The sequence below is a fragment of the Oryctolagus cuniculus genome, chromosome 17 (genome assembly GCF_964237555.1).
Source record: "Oryctolagus cuniculus chromosome 17, mOryCun1.1, whole genome shotgun sequence".
Classification (NCBI taxonomy): domain Eukaryota; kingdom Metazoa; phylum Chordata; class Mammalia; order Lagomorpha; family Leporidae; genus Oryctolagus; species Oryctolagus cuniculus.
This window is the reverse complement of record NC_091448.1, coordinates 45,540,960-45,560,872: the sequence shown is the minus strand read 5'-3', so window position 1 is coordinate 45,560,872 and position 19,913 is coordinate 45,540,960. Positions and strand designations below refer to the sequence as shown.

Genomic DNA, 19,913 nt, shown 5'->3' with positions numbered 1-19,913 from the left:
TCACTGTTTAAATCAATTCAAAATTTCTTTTCCAGTATTCTAGCTGGCAACTGGTTCCTTACTTTTAAAGGCAAAAAGTTAATATTATCAATTAAATTAACATTTTCCTAAACAAATCAATTCTCATGGAATATTATCAGACTGCAAGGTATAAGAGAATAAAATGGTACAGGAAAAAACGGGGGAATATGGACTTTTAGTCCTAACTTCATCACTACATCATTTAGCCTCTACAGATTTCAACTTGCTGTGTGCCAATGAATGCATGTGTATGACTGTGGTGTTAAGGGAGTGAAGACTGGACTAGATAACATCTTAGGTACCTTTAATACTATAATGGTGTGATTCTCAGCAACAAAAATCCTATTAGTTTAACATGCACTTTTGAATGTAATCCATCAAGAATCCAGTTTATATTTAAGACCTTTGGGCAGCAAGAACTATCTATGGCTATAATCATTCAAGTAATACATACTGAATAGTCTTCCATACCAGACACTGTTGGAAGTCCTGAGGTTAATGGAAAAACAAGCACAGTCTCTGTCTTGAGATATAAATGGTCTGAAGGGAAGACAAATATCCAAGGCAACAATTACAATATAAATGTGGGTTGGCACCGTGGTGCAAGAGATTAAGCTACTGCTCATTATGCCTGCATCCCATATCACAGTGCCAGTTTGAGTCCCAATTCCTCTGCTTCCAAACCGGCTTCTTGTTCATGTGCCCAGGAAGGTAACGGATGATGGCCCAAGTCTTTGGGCCCCTGCCATCCACATGGGAGACCTTGATGGAATTCCAGGCCCCTGGTTTCAGCCTGGCCCAGCTCCAGCTGTTGCAGGTATTTGGGGGAGTGAATCTATGGATGAAAAGATCTCTCTCCACCCTTACCACCTCACCTGTGTGTGTGTGTGTGTGTGCACATGTGCACACTTCACTTTGACTTTTAAATTAATAAATCTTTAAAAAAAACATAAATGTGACAAGCAATATAATAAATATCTGCCTACATATTAGCCTCTAATTTCAGAGTTGCTATACTAACTATGGTTGCTACACTAACTATGGAAAATACATTATAAATGTATTTGGGCCATCTTTTGCTGCTTTCCCAGGAGCATTAGCAGGGAGCTAGATCAGAAGAGGAGACTTGAACTGGTACCAATGTGGGATGCTGGGGTTGCAGGAAGAGGCTACGCCACAGCAGTGGCCCCATCTGTCAAACAGTTTAACTTAATTTAGCAAACACATTCTAAGACCCTATAATGTGGAGCAGTAGTTAGATTAAGCACTACAAAAAAGTTTATGGTCTAGTCAGAAGAGAGCCACATTTGGTCAACATTTTAATCTTTATGTCTAAAAGTTTGTTGGTTCCTATTAGGTTTAATTACAAATGAGAAATGCGTATAAAAAAAAGGCGGGGGGAGAAAGTACCTGGCCTATTTTATATATACTCACAATATACAGCAATTCTCTCTGTATCTACATACACACACACACACACACACACTTTTAAGGGTTAATATGTGGTCAAGTATATGCATCATGAACTGCAGAATTAAGAAAAATATTGCAACTAGAAATTTTGTTAGTTCTGTGTAGAGAAAACTATTTAATCAATTTGACTTGATATGGGAGGTTTTTGTTTTGTTTTATAAGGTTCACAGTTAGCTCAAGAATATAAAAAAGATGGAATAAGATGGGGTGCCTTTCTTCTGTCACCACCATATTACCTCCTGGGCTTTGATAACTACCAGAAAAGAAAGAGCTCTGCAAGCATTATTGGAACTCCTTCACCAATAAGCAGAATGTAGTCTGATGACTAAAAGCAACAACAAAAAAAATTACATATTGGATCATTAGTTATATTATTAAATTACCTTTCTTTAGTCAAAAATAATTTCTAATTTAAGAAAAAATTGGAAAAAACCAATTATTTTTTTTAAAAATCTGTCATTCCATAATAAAGCACAATGGAAAAAGTGCTTCTTTTTGAAGAGGTCTGCCTATTCACCTACCCAAAATAGCTCTTAGCTTAAGAAAAACAGTCCAAGAAACAACCCTTCAAATGGCTTAGAACTACAATTTTCTGCTGTGCTAGGAACTCAAAGAGAACTTCCTGTTCTTTTTTCAACTTAGCAACAGTCTTACAACTCAGTAGCCTTTATCATGGGCTTTATTTGTTCACATTCACACAAATCTTAAGTACAAAACCTGCTTAAATGTTTTGAAGGGTACCTGAAATTTTTACTATATAACCACAGACCTAAGACAAACAATTAACAGAAAAAAAATAGACACAGCTATAAACAGAAAATTTAGAACACAGAAAATACAAATGATTATTAACTAGAAGGAAAATAATTGTTTTAAAAACAAGTGAAAGTTCATTTTTATCATTTATCAACTGGTAAAGATTTTTTAAAAGATATTACTCAATATTGGCAAACAAAGATGCACTCCTACGTTGTACAGATGTGAGAGAGAAAATGTTATAGACAGATCCTTTCTTTTTTTAATTTATTCATTTTTTTATTTTTTGACAGGCAGAGTGGACAGTGAGAGAGAGAGACAGAGAGAAAGGTCTTCCTTTGCCGTTGGTTCACCCTCCAATGGCCACCGCGGCTGGCGCGCTGTGGCCAGTGCACCGTGCTGATCCGAAGGCAGGAGCCAGGTGCTTATCCTGGTCTCCCATGGGGTTCAGGGCCCAAGCACTTGGGCCATCCTCCACTGCCTTCCCGGGCCACAGCAGAGAGCTGGCCTGGAAGAGGGGCAACCGGGAAAGAATCCGGCGCCCCAACCGGGACTAGAACCTGGTGTGCCAGCACCGCTAGATGGAGGACTAGCCTATTGAGCTGCGGCGCCGGCCTAAAGACATTTTTTTCCAGTGATGAACAGAGGGTTTTTTTTTTTTTTTTTTTTTAAGATTTATTTATTTATTTGAAAGAGTTACACAGAGAGAGAAGGAGAGTCAGAGAGAGAGAGAGAGACAGAGAGAGAGGTCTTCCATCTGTTGGTTCACTCCCCAACTAGCTACATGGCCAGAGCTGCACCGATCCAAAGCCAGGAGCCAGGCTCAAATACTATATGTAAGCCAACAATGTCTTTGATAAATACATATAAGACTGATTTTAGGAACAGAAAGCAGGCATCCAAAAATAGGTGAAGTTAGAATAAGTAGCCAAAAGCAGGTCAAAGACAAGTAGACTACAGAACGAACAAAAGCAAAGCTGCACAAGAATAGAAGGCTATACAGTTTTTTTCTGAGTTAAGACTGGCTGATCCATCTGTCTTTATTCATGGTTGCTCAATGAAAAACGGCCCGAATCCTAACAAAGCACCCTTCTGTAGCTTCTGAAACCTTGACGTGAAGATATTTTAGCTTTAACTTGAATTATCTATAAATTTATTTTCAAAATATGTAACAAAAACATCCTTGAGAACTGAAAATCTCCTCACTCAGCTTCCTATTCACTATCAATATTATCCATATTCTACATATCAAATGCTCAAAGCATAATGATTATAAATTGTTTAGCAAGAAAATAAAAATAATTCTCATTTATTCACTTTATTTGAAAAGCAGAGAGAGAGAGAGAGAGAGAGAGAGAGAGAGAGAAAGAGAAAGAGAAAGAAAAAGAGAAAGAGAAAGAAACAACTCCCATCTAATGGTTCACTCCCCAAATGCTTGCAACAGCTGAGACTGGGACAGGCTGAAGCTGGGAGCCAGGGAGCTCAATCTGGGGCTTCCATGTAGGTGGCAAAAACCCAACCACTTGAGTCATCACCTGCTTTCTCCAAGGGTACAACTTAGCAGAAATGGGTGCAGCGCTAGAACTCAAATCTAGGTATTCGAAGTGGCATCTTAACCACTATGGCAAATGCCTATCCCCAAAATAATGTTTACTGAGACCTAAATTTTTCATTTTCTGAATTATCTCAGTAACAGCTCCAGATACGTTTACTTTTATTACCCTGTGTTGTGCTCCCTCTGTCAAAGAAAACACGTGATCGCTAAATATAAAACTAACGAAAGTTGAAATTAAATATTAGAAAAGTAAATGTGTACAAAAAAAATTCCGTGTACTCAAAATGGCCATATATGACTACTGCTGCCTTAGATGGTCTGTACCAGCAGGAAGTTGGAGTCAGAAACTGGAGGGAGAGCTGGGCATTGAACTCTGGTACGCCTACATGAGACACAGGTGTCTCACTGGAATTTTAACCATTAGACTAAATGCCTGCCCCTATACGCATGTTTGTTAAAATTATTCATATGCAACTTAAATTTCCTGACAAGCCATCAAGCTAGGATATCTCCCTTTGAAGATATTACGTAAGTCAGAGAAGTTTGAACTGAGAAGCAAAGATTAACAATGAAAGATCCCTGAAGAAACAGAAGCTAACTGGCTTGTGTTTGGAATGAAGCCAGAGCAGCAACCCAGAGTTGAGGAGTACAGTGCATACCTCAGGTTGCGGAGGTGGAGCAGGATGACAGAAAGCTTTCCAGGTATGCTCTCTCTCTCTCTTGTCTTCTCTGAGACAGAAAAGCAATACCTCCCTAGTGCTTTAGGGTTGAACATCAGAGCAGCACTCCAGCCTGGCTAGGGTGGCATCTCTGATCTGATGGCTCAACAGACTATCACAGGAGATTATTCTCAAAAAAGAACAATGATATGATGGAATTACCAGGAGGGACTTAGCAGACGGAGCAAATGGGAAGCCCATTAACATCACAAGTTCTCTGTCCAGAGGTTCTTCTTTTTTCCTACTAACCTTACTGCTCCTCCCAACCACATAACTAGAAAAACTCAAGTGGCTGATAACCCAATGGAAAATGAGCTAGCTCATTAGGAAAATAAACAATGAAAAAGTTTAAGAACTATTATAATTGTTTTGAAGGCTAAAGGGACAAAAAGTGAACATATATCAAATTAAACAGAATGAACCCGACAACATACATTTTAAATGATCATAATATATATTCTTAAGGACAAGAAGGGATACTGGTAACATGAAGAACAAATAGGCAGTTTTTAAAAAGAAGCAATTCTAAATAATGTTACTGGAAAATACAGTTAAAACAAAAATATTAAAATATGGTTAAATGTGTGAATAGATATAGATAAAAACTATCTAAGTGAGGTGGACTATTAGACCAAGAAGCTCTCCTGAACATATGAGGAAGAAATGAAAAGATTTTTAAAATTATTTATTTATTTGAAAGGCAGAGTGAGAGATGGGGAGAGGTGGGGAGAGGGATGGATTGATCAATCTACCATCCACTGATTCACTCACAAACAGCTGCAACAGCCAGGGCTGGGCTAGGCTAAGGCTCAGAGCCTAGAATTCCATTTGGATCTCCTATGTGTTTGGCAGGTGCTTTCCCAGGTACATTATCAGGAAGTTGAATCCTATACAGAGGAGCCAGGACTTAAACTTAACACTCTGAAATGGGACACTGGTGTTGTAAACTGTGGCTTAATTTCCTGTGCCTCAACGTTGTACCCACCAAGGTTGTTTTTTCAAACAAGGTACAGAGATATGGAGGGTATTCATTTAACAGTACAAATCTGGATCTTTAAAAAGTCATGTTATTGAGAAAATAACTGTATTTTCACTGTATTTTAGTTTAAGTCTTCATTGGGGTCACCGCCCCAAACAAGTCCAGATTTATATCTAGGTGCTCAGTTCCTTCCGTTGTTACAAGCATCACTGTATCACCCCTGCCTTCAACATAAGAACCATGGCACACTCTGACAGTCTTCTGGTTTTCTTCTCTTCTCCTACTCATCCTGCACTGCCTCCCAGTGTCCACATTAGCAAGAAACTGGAATCAGGAGCTAGAGCAAAGAGTCAAACCAAAGGGGCCGGCACTGTGGCGCAACAGGTTAACGCCCTGGCATCCCATATAGGCGTTGGTTCGAGACCCAGCTGCTCCACTTCTGATCCAGCTCTCTGCTATGGCCTTGGAAAGCAGTAGAGGATGGCCCAACTGCTTGGGCCCCTGCACCCATGTGGGAGACCCGGAAGAAGCTCCCTAGCTCCTGGCTTCAGATGGGTGTAGCTCTGGCCATTGCAGCAAACTGGGGAGTGAACCAGCGGATGGAGGACCCCTCTCTCTCTCTCTGCCTCTCTTCTCTCTCTGTGTAACTCTCATTTTCAAATAAATAACTAAATTTTTTTAAAAAAGAGTCAAACCGAGGCACTCAGATATGCAGCCTTAACCAGCACCTTAACCACTAGGCTAAATGCCACCCCAAAATGTGCTAATTTCAAACGTGGAAAATTAAAAAAAGAAAATTTAAAAAAGACAGACTGACATTAGGTTTTAAAAAGATCCAGAAATCAGGAGAAAGTCTAAATACTAAAGGATACAGAAATGCTGCAAATAAGTGGGTGGAGAAAATATGAAGGGCAGCCGGCGCTGTGGCTCACTAGGCTAATCCTTGCCAGCACACTGGGTTCTAGTCCCGGTCGGGGCGCCGGATTCTGTCCCGGTTGCCCCTCTTCCAGGCCAGCTCTCTGCTGTGGCCAGGGAGTGCAGTGGAGGATGGCCCAAGTACTTGGGCCCTGCACCCCATGGGAGACCAGGATAAGTACCTGGCTCTTGCCATCGATCAGCGCGGTGCGCCGGCCGCGGCGGCCATTGGAGGGTGAACCAACGGCAAAGGAAGACCTTTCTCTCTGTCTCTCTCTCTCACTGTCCACTCTGCCTTCAAAAAATAAAAATAAAAAAAAAGAAAATATGAAGGGCAAATGTAAATCAAAAGCTTGAAACAAATATAAAGGGCAAAGGAGGGTGCTATCTTGAAGGAAGAATACCTAAATCAGGCTATCACAAACATTTATGCTTCTAGAAATATAGCTTTCAAATAAACAAAATAGTGCCAAGACAATTCAATGGGAAAAGAAAAATCTCTTTAACAAATCGTGCTGGTGTAACTAGGGATCCATAAACAAAAGACTAGAGAACTAAAACTATCAAGCTTGGATAAGAAAATACAACTTTTTCACCCTGAATTAGACACAAGAAAATCTGTGCAGCTAAAACCAAAAACACAAATGGTAACAGAAAACAACAGACAAATCATATTCATCAGAATTAACAACTGTTACTTTTCAAAATACATCGTCAAGAAAGTAAAACCCAAGAACATAGAAAATATTTGTAATCATTTATCTGTTTTTGGACTTACATCTCAAAGAATTCTTACAATTTAAGAATAAAAAAAATTTAAAAATGGACAAAGGAAGTGAACAACCATTTCTTCAAAGGAGATACAGGAATAGCCAACAAGCATGTGAAAAGCTCAACATGATTAGATATTAGGGAAACACGAAATAAACCACAATGAAATGGCAATTCACACCCAACAGGATGGCCAAAATAAAAAAGTAATAAATGTTCCTGAGAATGTGGAGGAATTACAGCCCTCATACATCGCTGGTGGGACTTTAAAAGTGTAGCCACTTTGGAAAACATCCTGGCAGTTCCTCAAAGGTTAAATGTGGAGTTACCATGTAACCCAACTACTCCATTCCTAAGTGTATACTTAACAGAAGTGAAAATATATACCCACACAAAGCTTGTATACAAATGTTTGTAACAGCATGATTTATGATAGCTAAGTAGTAGAAACAACCCACATGTCCCCTATTGACGAAAGAATAAACAAATTATGGTATGTATATCCACTACAGCATAGTATTATTCAGCCACAAAAGGAAAGAAGCACTGATAAGCTACAATACGGATATACTCTGAAAAAAAATTTGCTATGTGGAAAAAATCTAAAAAAGTCACATATTACATGATTCCTCTTATTTGAATGTCAAGTACAGACAAATCTATAAGGTCAGAAAATCAATTACTTGCCAAGAGGGTAGAGAGAAGGCAGAATAGGAATGACAGCTGAACGGATAGGTTTCTTTGTGGGGTGACAAAAATGTCCTAAAAATTAGACTGATGATGGCAACACAACTCTGATATACTAACAACCAATGGATTTTATGGTATGAGAATCTGGTCTCAACACGACTGTTATAAATATATATGTATATAAAACTGTTAGAAGCATAGGGACATCAATAATTTTAGATGGCAAATTTACCTTATTTCTCTCTGAAACTAACATCAACAATAAAAATAGGGGCAAACATTTGGCCTAGCCCATAAGATGCCAGTTAAGACATCTGCACTTTACACTGAAGTGCCTGGGTTCAAATCCCAGCTCCACTCCTGATTCTAGCTTCCTGCAGTGGTGATGGCTCAAGTGGTTGGGTCTCTGTCACCTACATGGGAGACCTAGATGGAGTTCCAAGCTCCCAACTTTAGCCTAGCCCAGCTCAGGCTGCTGCAGGTATTTGAAGAGTGAACCAGCAGTGAAGATCTGCCTGTATGCCTTTCAAATAAAATGAAAATTATAAAAATTTTGAAAACAGAATAAACATCAATCTTATGTTATTTGATTATAATACAATAAAAGTAGGAAACTGGAACAACAAAAGCATCTACCAAAAAACCCAAACCCATATGTTTAGAAACTAAGCCACACCTCTAAATTCTCTAAATTCTCAGGGTAAAGAAGAAATCATAAAGGAAATTATTAAATATTTATTTAAAAAAATGTAAAAACACTAAACTAGAGGGGCTAGTGCTGTGGCATAGTAGGCTGAGCCTCTGCCTGTGGCACCAGCATCCCATATGGGCACCAGTTTGTGTCCTGGCTGCTCCACTTCTGATCCAGCTCTCTGATAATGGCCTGGAAAAGCAGTAGAAGATGCCCAAGCATTTGGGCCCCTGCGCCCACTTGGGAGACCTGGATGGAGTTCCTGGCTTCAGATCAGCCCAGCTCCAGGGTGAATCAGCGAATGGAAGAAGACTTGTCTCTCCTCTTTCCGTAACTCTGCCTTTCAAATAAATAAATCTTAAAAAAAAAAAAAAAAAAAACTGCACTAGAAAATTTGTGAGACAGTTAAAATAGTATTCAAAAAGAAATTTATGGATTTCTACATGTTTAGAGGAATGTAGGATTAAAGTTCAAGAGGCCAAGTTACCACCTGGAATACAGGCATACCACAGCCGAGTGCCTGGTTCCAGTCCCAGGTACTCAGCTTCCGATCTAGCTTCCTGCTAATGTGCATCTTGGGAAGCAGCAGATGACAGTGCAAGTGCCTGGGTGCCTGCCACCAACATGGGAGACCTGGATGGAGTTCTGAGCTCATAGTGTTGGCCTGACTCAGCTCTGCCTGTTGTATACAACTTGGGGAGTGAACAAATAGGTAGAAGATCTTTTTCTGCCTTTCAAATAAAATGAAAAGTGGGACAGCATTGTGGTACAGTGAGTTAAGCTGCCTCCAGCATATCACATACTGGAGTGTTGGTTCAAGTTCAAGCTCCTCCACTTCTTCTTCTTTTTTTTTTTTGGACAGGCAGGGTTAGTGAGAGAGAGACAGAGAGAAAGAGAGAAAGGTCTTCCTTTTCCGTTGGTTCACCCCCTAAATGGCCGCTACGGCCAGCGCGCCGCACCAATCCTGGTCTCCCATGCGGGTGCAGGGCCCAAGCACTTGAGCCATCCTCCACTGCCTTCCCAGGCCACAGCAGAGAGCTGGACTGGAAGAGGAGCAACCGGTACAGAATCTGGCGCCCCAACTGGGACTAGAACCTGGGGTGTCGGCGCTGCAGGCAGAGGATTAACCAAGTGAGCCGTGGCGCCAGCCCAGCTCCTCCACTTCTTTTTTTTTTTTTTTTTTTTTAATTTTTTTTTTTTTTGACAGGCAGAGTGGACAGTGAGAGAGAGACAGAGAGAAAGGTCTTCCTTTTGCCGTTGGTTCACCCTCCAATGGCCGCCGCGGTCGGCGCGCTGCGGCCGGCGCACCGCACTGATCGGATGGCAGAAGCCAGGAGCCAGGTGCTTTTCCTGGTCTCCCATGGGGTGCAGGGCCCAAGCACCTGGGCCATCCTCCACTGCACTCCCTGGCCACAGCAGAGAGCTGGCCTGGAAGAGGGGCAACCGGGACAGAATCCGGCGCCCCGACCGGGACTAGAACCCGGTGTGCCGGCGCCGCTAGGCAGAGGATTAGCCTAGTGAGCCGCGGCGCCGGCCTCCTCCACTTCTAATACAGCTCCCTGCTAATGTGTCTGGAAGAGCAGCAGAAAATTCCCAAGTACTTGGTCCCTGCCACTTGTGTGGGAGGCTTGGATGGAATTTGTGGTTCCTGACTTCAGCCTGGACCCTGGCCATTGTGGCCATATGCGAAGTAAAACAGCAGACGGATGATCTCTCTCTCTCAATCTTTCAAATAAATAAACCTTTTTTCAAAAATGAAAATAAAAACAAAACAAATTAAAATCCAACTCAAAAAGATAAGACACAGATCTACAGAATAACTCACACAAAGAAGAAAAAACAAACATATTGGCAGAAATCTATCAAATGGAAGCTAAATCAATAGAATACAGAAGAACAAAATCAAAAGCTGGTTCTTTCGGGGCTGGCACTGTGGCTCAGCGGGTTAACGCCCTGGCCTGAAGCGCTGGCATCCCATATGGGCGCCGGTTCAAGATCCAGCTGCTCCACTTCCCATCCAGCTGTCTGCTATGACCTGGGAAAGCAGTAGAAAGTGGCTCAAGTCTTTGGGCCCCTGAACCTGCATGGGAGACCTGGAAGAAGCTCCTGGCTCCTGGCTTCAGATCGGCACAGTTCCGGCCGTTGCGGCCAATTGGGGAGTGAACCATCGGATGGAAGGCCTCTCTCTCTTTCTGCAACTTTGACTTTCAAATAAAAAAAAAAAAAAAAAAAAAAAGCTGTTTCTTTTAGAAGATTGGTAAGGCAGACAAGCTTCTAGCAAGAATTAATCAAGAAAAATGAGATGCAAACAATAATAAATGAAAGATCTATTATTGTTTATGAACAATTTTAATATCTGGAAACCTAATCAGAATGAATATATTTTCCTAAAACTGGTTAAAAATTTGCAAAGAGACATTCTTTCTCAAACAGCTCTGAACTCTGAAAGTTTCCAAGCTGAATTCTACTAAAAGTTCAAAGAGCAAATAATTCTAATTTTCTACAAATTTTATTTATTTTTAATTTTTTTATATATTTGACAGGTAGAGTTATAGACAGTGACAGAGAGAAAGAGAGAAAGGTCTTCCTTCCATTGGTTCACTCCCCAAATGGCCACCATGGCCAGCGCTGCACCGATCCAAAGCCAGGAGTCAGGTGCTTCTCCTGGTCTCCTATGTGGGTGCAGGGCCCAAGCACTTGGGCCATCCTCCACTGCCCTCCCGTCCACAGCAGAGAGCTGGACTGGAAGAGGAGCAACTGGGACTAGAACTGGCGCCCATATGGGATGCTGGCGCCACAGGCGGAGGATTAAGTTGAGCCATGGCACCAACCCCCAATTTTCTACAAATTGTTACAGGGAGTAGAAAACAGACAACACCCATCTTGTCTTGCAAGGTAAATTTTGATTTCAAACTAGAGAGGAGTAAGAAAAGAACAGCAACTATTTTTTAATTTATTAACTTGTGTGTGTGAGAGAGAGAGATTAAGAGACAGAGACATGGATGTTCCATCTGCTAGTTCACTTTCCAAATGCCTGTAAGCAGTCAGGAGCCAGGAACTCTATCTGGGTCTCCTAAGTGGGTGGGAAGAGCCCAAGTACTTAGGCCATAATCTCCTGCCTTCCCAGGTGCTCAGCAGGAAGCTGGCACTCTGACAGGGGTTGTGGGTATCCCAAAAAGCAGCTTAAGTCTCTATGACACAAGGCTAGCTATATTTTCTTAAATTCTCTATTTGTCAATTTGGCATCTATTCCCTCCTCTAAGGAACAGTAAATTCTCAGAGGAAGTAAAGGGCTTACCCAGGAGCAGAGCTTTCATAAGTAAATGAGGGCCTGAAACTGTGGCATAGCAGGTAAAGCCATTGCCTGCAGTGCCTGCATCCTGTAAGGGATGTAAGTCCTGGCTGCTCCACTTCTGATTCAACTCTCTGCTATGGCCTGGGAAAGCCATGGAAGAAGGCCCAAGTCTTTGGACCCCTAAATCCACATGGGAGACCCAGAAGAAGCTCCTGGCTTCAGATTGGCACGGCTCTGATCGTTGCAGCTATCTGGGGAGTGAACCAACGGATGGAAGATCTCTCTCTGCTTCTGCCCCTCTGAAACTCTGCCTTTCAAATAAATAAATATATTTTTTTAAAAAGTAAATGAGGCAATTCTGAGCTCCAGAAAGCAATACTGCTCTGCCCTAATCATTCAGGGCCAGGGACCAAACCTAACCATACTCAAACTAACCAGTGGTAAACCATTTCCCATGCCCTGCCATGCCTTTTCCATGGAAAACAAAATAAAGACTCTGGCTTTCTTCGGTCTCCTGATCAAAACTGGTGTTTCACCCACGCAGCCCTCCATGGAATGGTATGCCCTGCAGGAAATTTAAAGTAATAATAAACTTCTTTCAAGTCATCATGTCAATTCCGTAAATGAAAATCCTACAGGTCCATTTTTTAAAAAAATATTTCTTTTATTTATTTGAAAGGCAGAGTTGAGGGGAGAGGGGAGAGGAGAGAGGGGAGAGGGGAAAAGGAAAGAGGGAGAGGTCTTCCTTCCATTGGTTCACTCCCCAATTGGCTGGAGCTGCACCAATCCGAAGCCAGGAGCTTCTTCCAGGTCTCCCACATGGGTGCAGGGGCCCAAGGACTTGGGCCACCTTCTACTGCTTTCTCAGGCCATAGCAGAGAGCTAGATTGTAAGTGCAGCAGCTGGGACTCGAACTGGTGCCCATATGGGATGCCAGCACTAAAGGTGGCAGCTTTACCTGCTATGCCACAACGCTGGCCCCTCTACAGGTCCATTTTGAGACAATAAATAAAGCCCATTTCACTTATGAACATTGATGATTGAAAATTTTAAATGAAGTATTAGTCAATTGAGTACATTATTAAAAACAATATATCCTGTTCAATAAGGATTTAAATCAGAAATTCACTAATGGTTTGACTTTTCAAAATATACCAGTGTAATAAAAATCACATTAATGGACTACAGGAGAAAAATGACTTGACTGTCTCAATAGATTCAGTAAAGGCATTATGATTTATAAAAAAATAGTTAGTAAACTATGAAAAGAAGAAAATTTCTTTAACTCAATAAAGCTTATATATCAAAAGCCAATAACAAATATCAAACTTTATATAAAAACTTCAGAAGCATTCTATTTAATAAAGAGACAAGACAGGATGCCCACTGAGGCTTTGTTCAACATTCTACTGGAATACTTGATTAATATAATAGGAAAAAGAAATGAGGAAGAAACATTAGCAGAGATGAAATAGATGGTGAGACAAACTATTACAGTAAATGAGATTAGAAAGACTGACAGATATAGAATCAACTTAAAAAATCAATACCATTCCTCTATATGAGAACAGTTAACCAGGGGCCGGCAGTGTGGCGTTGTGGGTAAAAACCACTGCCTGTAATGCTGGCATTCCATATGTGAACTGGTTAGAGTCCTGGCTGCTCTACTTCCAATCCAGCTCCCTGCTATGTAAGAAGACCCTTTCTTTTATAGGTCCACAAACAGTTCAATCAAGTTTGAAAAAGAAGTATGGATTAGGGGACTCACTGAGGTAGATAAGATCTACTATTAAGTGGTAATTAAAAAAAAAGCTAGAATACTAATGTACTAGGATATAACAATAAAACAAAATGAGAGCACAGCAGCAGGTTCATGGATATATTTACTCAGAAATCAGTAAGGAAAAAATGCATTATTTGGAGATGATGCTGGGAAAAATGGCCTGTTATAAGAAAAATGTTAGATCCCTCACAACCTACACAAACCCACATGGATTAAAGCCCTAGTGAAACAAGCACACAAATACTCCATGATCTAGAAATCCTGGATATATATCCTCAAAGAAACTCTTGCACAAGTTCATACTGGGACGTATATAAGAATTTTTAAAATAGCATCACTTTAAAAGCAAGAAACTGAAGGTAACTTAAGTATTTTGTCTCAGAAGGACTGGGGCCAACACTGTGGTGTAGTAGTAGGTTAAGCCTCTGACTGTGGTTTTGGCATCCCATACAAGCGCCAGTTGTGTCCCGACTGCTCCTCTGCAGATCCAGCTCTCTGCTAGTAGCCTCAGAAAGCAGTGGAAGATGGCTTAAGTGCTTGGGTCCCGGCACCAACATGGGAGACCTGTAAGAAGCTCCTGGTTCCTGGCTTCAGATCAGCTCAGCTCTGGCCATTGCGGCCATTTGGGGAGTGAACCAGCGGATGGAAGACCTCTCTCTCTGTCTTGCTCTATCTGTATCTCTGCCTCTCAAATACATAAATAAATCTCTCAAAAAAAAAAAAAAAAAAAAAAACACACACACACACACACACACACACACACAAAAACCAAAAACAAAACCAACAGTTGACCTGGGACAGGCTCTTTTGGCCTAGCAGTTAAGTCACCAGTAAGAATGTCATATCCCACATCAGAGTGCTGGAAATCAAGTCTTGGCTCTGCTCCTGATTCCAGTTTTCTGCTAATGCACATCCTTGAAGGCAGCAGGAATGGTTCAAGTAGCTGAGAACCTGCTACCCACTTGGAAGACATGGTTTCTGTCAGGCCCTTGAAACAATTTGGGGAGTGAGCTGGCAGAGGTTGTCTCTGTCACTGTGCCTTTCAAATAAATAAATAAATCTTGAAAAAAACAAACAAACAAACAAAAAACAGTAAACCAGTACAGTGGGCCCATACGCTGTAGGTCTAAAGAAACAGCTAAGTAAATATATCCTAATAGTCTAGACCATTAAGATAACAATGAGAGCTACAATATTTATGTATATAAAAACATACACACTAAAAACAATGCAATACAATTTAAAAGGAATAAACACATCAAGCACATCCACCAGAGTACCTTTAAAGAGAAATAAGAGGAAATCAAGGATGAAGAGGAAAATAAAACGAAAAAAGATGGGGCCAGCACTGGAAAAAAGCTGCCACCTGCAGTTCTGGCATCCTATGTGGATGCCAGTTTGAGTCCCAGCTGCTCCACTTCTGATCCAGCCCTCTGCTATGGCCCAGGAAAGCAGTAGAAGGCAGCCCAATTGCTTGGGACTCTGCATCCACATGGGAGACCCGGAAGAAGCTCCTGGCTCCTGGCTTTGGATCAGCCCAGCTCCAGCTGTTGCAGCCATTTGGAGAGTGAACTAGCGGACAGAAGACCTCTCTCTCTTTCTCTCCCTCTCCCTCTCTCCTTGCCTCTAACTCTGCCTTTCAATCAAATAAATATTTTTAAAAAAAGAACCATGAGGACTTGAGTGTACCTTCAAATGAAGAATAAGACTAAACATTATTTTCACAGGTTTTCAAAAAAGAAATTTTTTGCATACATAATAGTTCTTTCCTTTGTTAAAAAGATGACACAGTTCATGAAAGACAGATATATCTGCAAAGACATATAGGTAAATGCTTGTAAATACAGATATGTATATGTATACGTACATACATATACAGGGGCAATTCTGAAATAATCGCATCTGTTTTGTGTGGCAATTTCTAAGATAAACAGACATAGCAAAAAGAAGGAGAAGCATAAAGGAGACATACAGAAGAGCATAATTTTAGACTGCTCATAAGGAAAAGATTACAGTTTTCTATCACTCACATATAGTGTAAGAGACTAATTAAAGGGGAAAAAAACAGACCCTGTTCTCAATATTCTGTGTTACATCAGCCAAAAATGGTAGAAGACCATTTGTAAGTTCAGAGAAAACACATGAGCTAGTTAATGATATGTCTTTCAATTATTGCTTAATTATCAATAAAAGAAAAATGCAAGTCTTTTCTAGTTAGAAACACAAATTTATTTTCAAAAGAAATATCATTAACTATGTAGGTAACGCCTAGTACATATATAACAGTCAAAATTCTTGTCCTTTATACATAGGGCAAATTTTAATGAAATACACTTGATAATTTTTTTTTTTCAAAAAACAAGCAATAGTTTGGCACCTAATATATAATCACAATGACCAAGTCAGGTGGGCAGCATCCCCAGTACAGACTTTATTAGAGTTCAGTTATAAATACACAATCTCTTGACACTGAAGATGTAGTTCTTGCAGATAAAGCCCAAAGGCAGGAAATGAATCTTCTCCCAAATGCTGCCTCTTATCTTTAAAGTAACCTCAAATTATTACTAAACTAATAAAGTAATTTTGTTTCAGAAAATGATCTGATCTATTTTATTTTCAGCTTTTGATAAATCTGAGAGATGGAGGATTATTGCTTTTTGTCTGACTACACACACTGAAACACAACATGGAAATAAAGGGAGTACTTTTAAAAATGGTTTTTATGGTAAAGCTAGAACAGGCAGTATCAGAGCCTGTCAGTATATGAAGATGTGTAAGGTTCTGAAAATACAGAAAGATACTATGCTATTTATCAAATTTAGAAGTACAACTTTTACTATCTTCTAATTAGACACTGTCAAACAGGATGAGTAAAAACAGTACACTATGATGATGCAAACCAAAATCAATGATAACACATTTAAAACAGTATAGATATTACTGCTTTATTCATGAAATTTGTGTTATGTAACAGTTCTTAGCTAATGGCTGCAACCCAAAGTGGAGAGTCTATTAAAAGATCACAAAAAAAGCCAGGCTACCAAATGGGACTGTCAAACACAAAATTGGATGGAGATAGCACAGGAAACTTTCAGTCAGTAGTGATTAATGATAATTGTTCCACACACAAAAGACATTACCACTGTAGCAACAAAACCACCATTTATTATACTTCTAATATGTGTCATGTACTGTACTAGACACTTAAAACATACTATTTTTAATCATTAAAATAAACATTTAGGCTGGCGCCGCGGCTCACTAGGCTAATCCTCCGCCTTGCGGCACCGGCACACCGGGTTCTAGTCCCGGTCTGGGCGCCGGATTCTGTCCCTGTTGCCCCTCTTCCAGGCCACCTCTCTGCTGTGGCCAGGGAGTGCAGTGGAGGATGGCCCAAGTACTTGGGCCCTGCACCCCATGGGAGACCAGGATAAGTACCTGGCTCCTGCCATCGGATCGGCGCGGTGCGCCGGCCATTGGAGGGTGAACCAACGGCAAAAGGAAGACCTTTCTCTCTGTCTCTCTCTCTCACTGTCCACTCTGCCTGTCAAAATAAATAAATAAATTGATTAATAAACAAACAAACATTTAAAGTTGATAATATTCAGGAGTTTTAATGTAGGAAATGAGATTAAGAAAGATTAAACAATTTGTTCAAGATCTTAATGCTAGGAAAGCAATTCAAAGTTCTGGTTCAAGCCAGCAAATTAAAACATGCTACAGGGGCCTTTTAATCCTAATGCAAATCCTTGGAATGACAGACAAATTCATCACCATGCTAGAAAACAAGGAGTGCCCTTGGTATGAGAAACCTGAGGAAAAGAAAAATCGAACTATACAAAGGCTGTGTGACAGAAAAAATAAGAATGGTTCCAAGGGTACATATTCTGAGGAAAGGGGACATAAAGAGCAGGAAAAAGGGTGCACATTTGGCACAGTAGTAAAGAACCTGCTTGAGATGACTGCATCCCTTAACAGGTGTCTGGGTCTGCGTTCTGGCTCTGGTCCCAATTCCACGTTCATGCTAACGTGCACCATAGGGAAGCAGTAGGTATTTGAGTCCCTGTCACCCACATGTCATACTCACACTGAATTCCCAGCTGCTGGCTTTCATATGCCCCAGCTTGTGGGCATTTGGAGAATAAACTAGCAGCTGTAAGATCTATGTCTGTCTCTGCCTTTCAAATAACTTATATAAAAAGTGCAGCGCTGGCGCGTTGCTCCACTTCTGATCCTGTTTCCTGCTAATGTGTCTGGGAAGGCAGTGGTAAATGGCCCATGTACTTGGATCCCTGCCACCCATGTGGGAAAACAGGATGGAGTTCCTGGCTCCTGGCTCCAGCCTGGCCCAAACTTGGCTGTTGTGCCATCTGAAAAGTGAACCTGAGGACAGAAGATTTTTCTCCCTCCCTCTCATTCTGTTAATCTACCTTTCAAATAAACAAACACATCTTTAAAAACGAAAACTTTTAAAAAGAGGAGAAAACGTATTTTACATGTTTCATATTACAGGCAGCACTGCATGTGGTTCATTACAAATCACCTTCTTTGGGAAAGGAAAATAACAGAAACTTTATTTTTGCCCTTGTGATTACAGGCATATGAATTAGAAAAGTACTCCAGGTGACTGGCCTAGGGACACCAAAGAACTGGAGCTTTGCTTACATACACTTCCGTATATCTTGCCTAATGACAAGTCCTTTCCCTCCCCCACAAGTAGCCAACAGTAACAGAGCCAGCCTAAATCTCAAATATAAAAATGAAGAACCCAAAAAGTTTCAAACATTTGTTGAACACCAACAAAATCAAGGTATAAAACTCAGTAATCAGAAGAGCTTGCTCCTTAAAAATTAACACTTTGAAATAACACTTAAATGACAATTTCATGATTCAGAGGTTCAGGCCATTGCGTGGGACAACCATATCCCATGTCGGGGTTCCTGGGATGAGTACTGCCTCTGCACTTGGGAAGGCAAGACGGCCAAGTACTAGTGACCCTGTCATCCACATGGGAAACCCAGATAGAATTCCTGACTCCTAGCCTCAGCCTGACCCAGCCCTGGCTATTGCAGTTATTAGGAAGTGAACCAGTGGATGGAAGATCTTAAAATCTCTATGTCTCACCCTCTTTCTGTTGTTCTTTCAAATAAATAAATATTTTAAAAATATAATTTTTTACTATTATCAAAATAATCTATGACTATAATTTCACAAGTCTAAAAAATACACATTTAGGAAAATGTAAATAATCCAAATTACCTGGAAAGAGTAAAATCGGAAAAGATAAAAGAAGTGGCCGGCGCCGCAGCTCACTAGGCTAATCCTCCACCTGCGGCACCGGCACCCCGGGTTCTAGTCCTGGTTGGGACGCCAGATTCTGTCCTGGTTGCTCCTCTTCTAGTCCAGCTCTCTGCTGTGGCCTGGGAAGGCAGTGGAGGATGGCTCAAGTGCTTAGGCCCTGCACCCGCATGGGAGACCAGGATAAGCACCTGGCTCCTGGCTTTGGATCAGTGCGCTGGCCCTAGTGGCCATTTGGGGAGTGAACCAGTGGAAGGAAGACCTTTCTCCCTGTGTCTCTCTCTCTCATTATCTAACTCTGCCTGTCAAAAAAAAAAAAAAAAAAAAAAAAAAAGAAGAAGAAGAAGAAGAAATTGAGATAGTCAAGAACAATTTCAAACATATCACTTTGTTTTAACATATTTTAGTGGAATATAATTTCTTTGTTAACTGCTCTTAAAGCAGTTTCTCAAATGTTTTAGTTTCAAGACTCTTTTAAGGCTGGCGGGAGTGCAGTGGAGGATAGCCCAGGAAGAAGCACCTGGCTCCTGGCTTTGGATCAGTGCGATGCGGTGGCCATTGGAGGGTGAACCAACAGCAAAAAGGAAGACCTTTCTCTCTGTCTCTCTCTCTCTCTCACTGTCCACTCTGCTTGTCAAAAAAAAAAAAAAAAAAAAAAAGACTCTTTTACACCCTTTAGTGAGGATCTAAAAAGCTTTTGTTTATATAGATGGGATTTAGTTATAATAATTATCATAGTAGAACTATAAAAGATTGCTGGATTCTCAACATGCTGCATGTTCAGTGTTGCAATACCACATGTAATGCTGCCCCTATAAATTCCACTGTACACTTGAGAGAATCAGAGTAAAAAAGACAAATAATGTCTTAGTATTAATATGAAATAGTTTTGATTTTCCAGACCTCACAAAAGGACCCTAGTAATCCCCAAGGGCCACAATAACACACCTGGAGAAACACTGTTCTA

General features: G+C 40.7%; 1 protein-coding gene across 5 annotated transcripts in view; it reads right to left on the bottom strand.

Moving 5' to 3' along the window:
* The window catches only part of NSRP1 (nuclear speckle splicing regulatory protein 1), a 65,199-nt gene that overhangs the window by 16,588 nt on the left and 28,698 nt on the right, over positions 1-19,913 (bottom strand). The gene's annotated exons all lie outside the window — the stretch shown is intronic.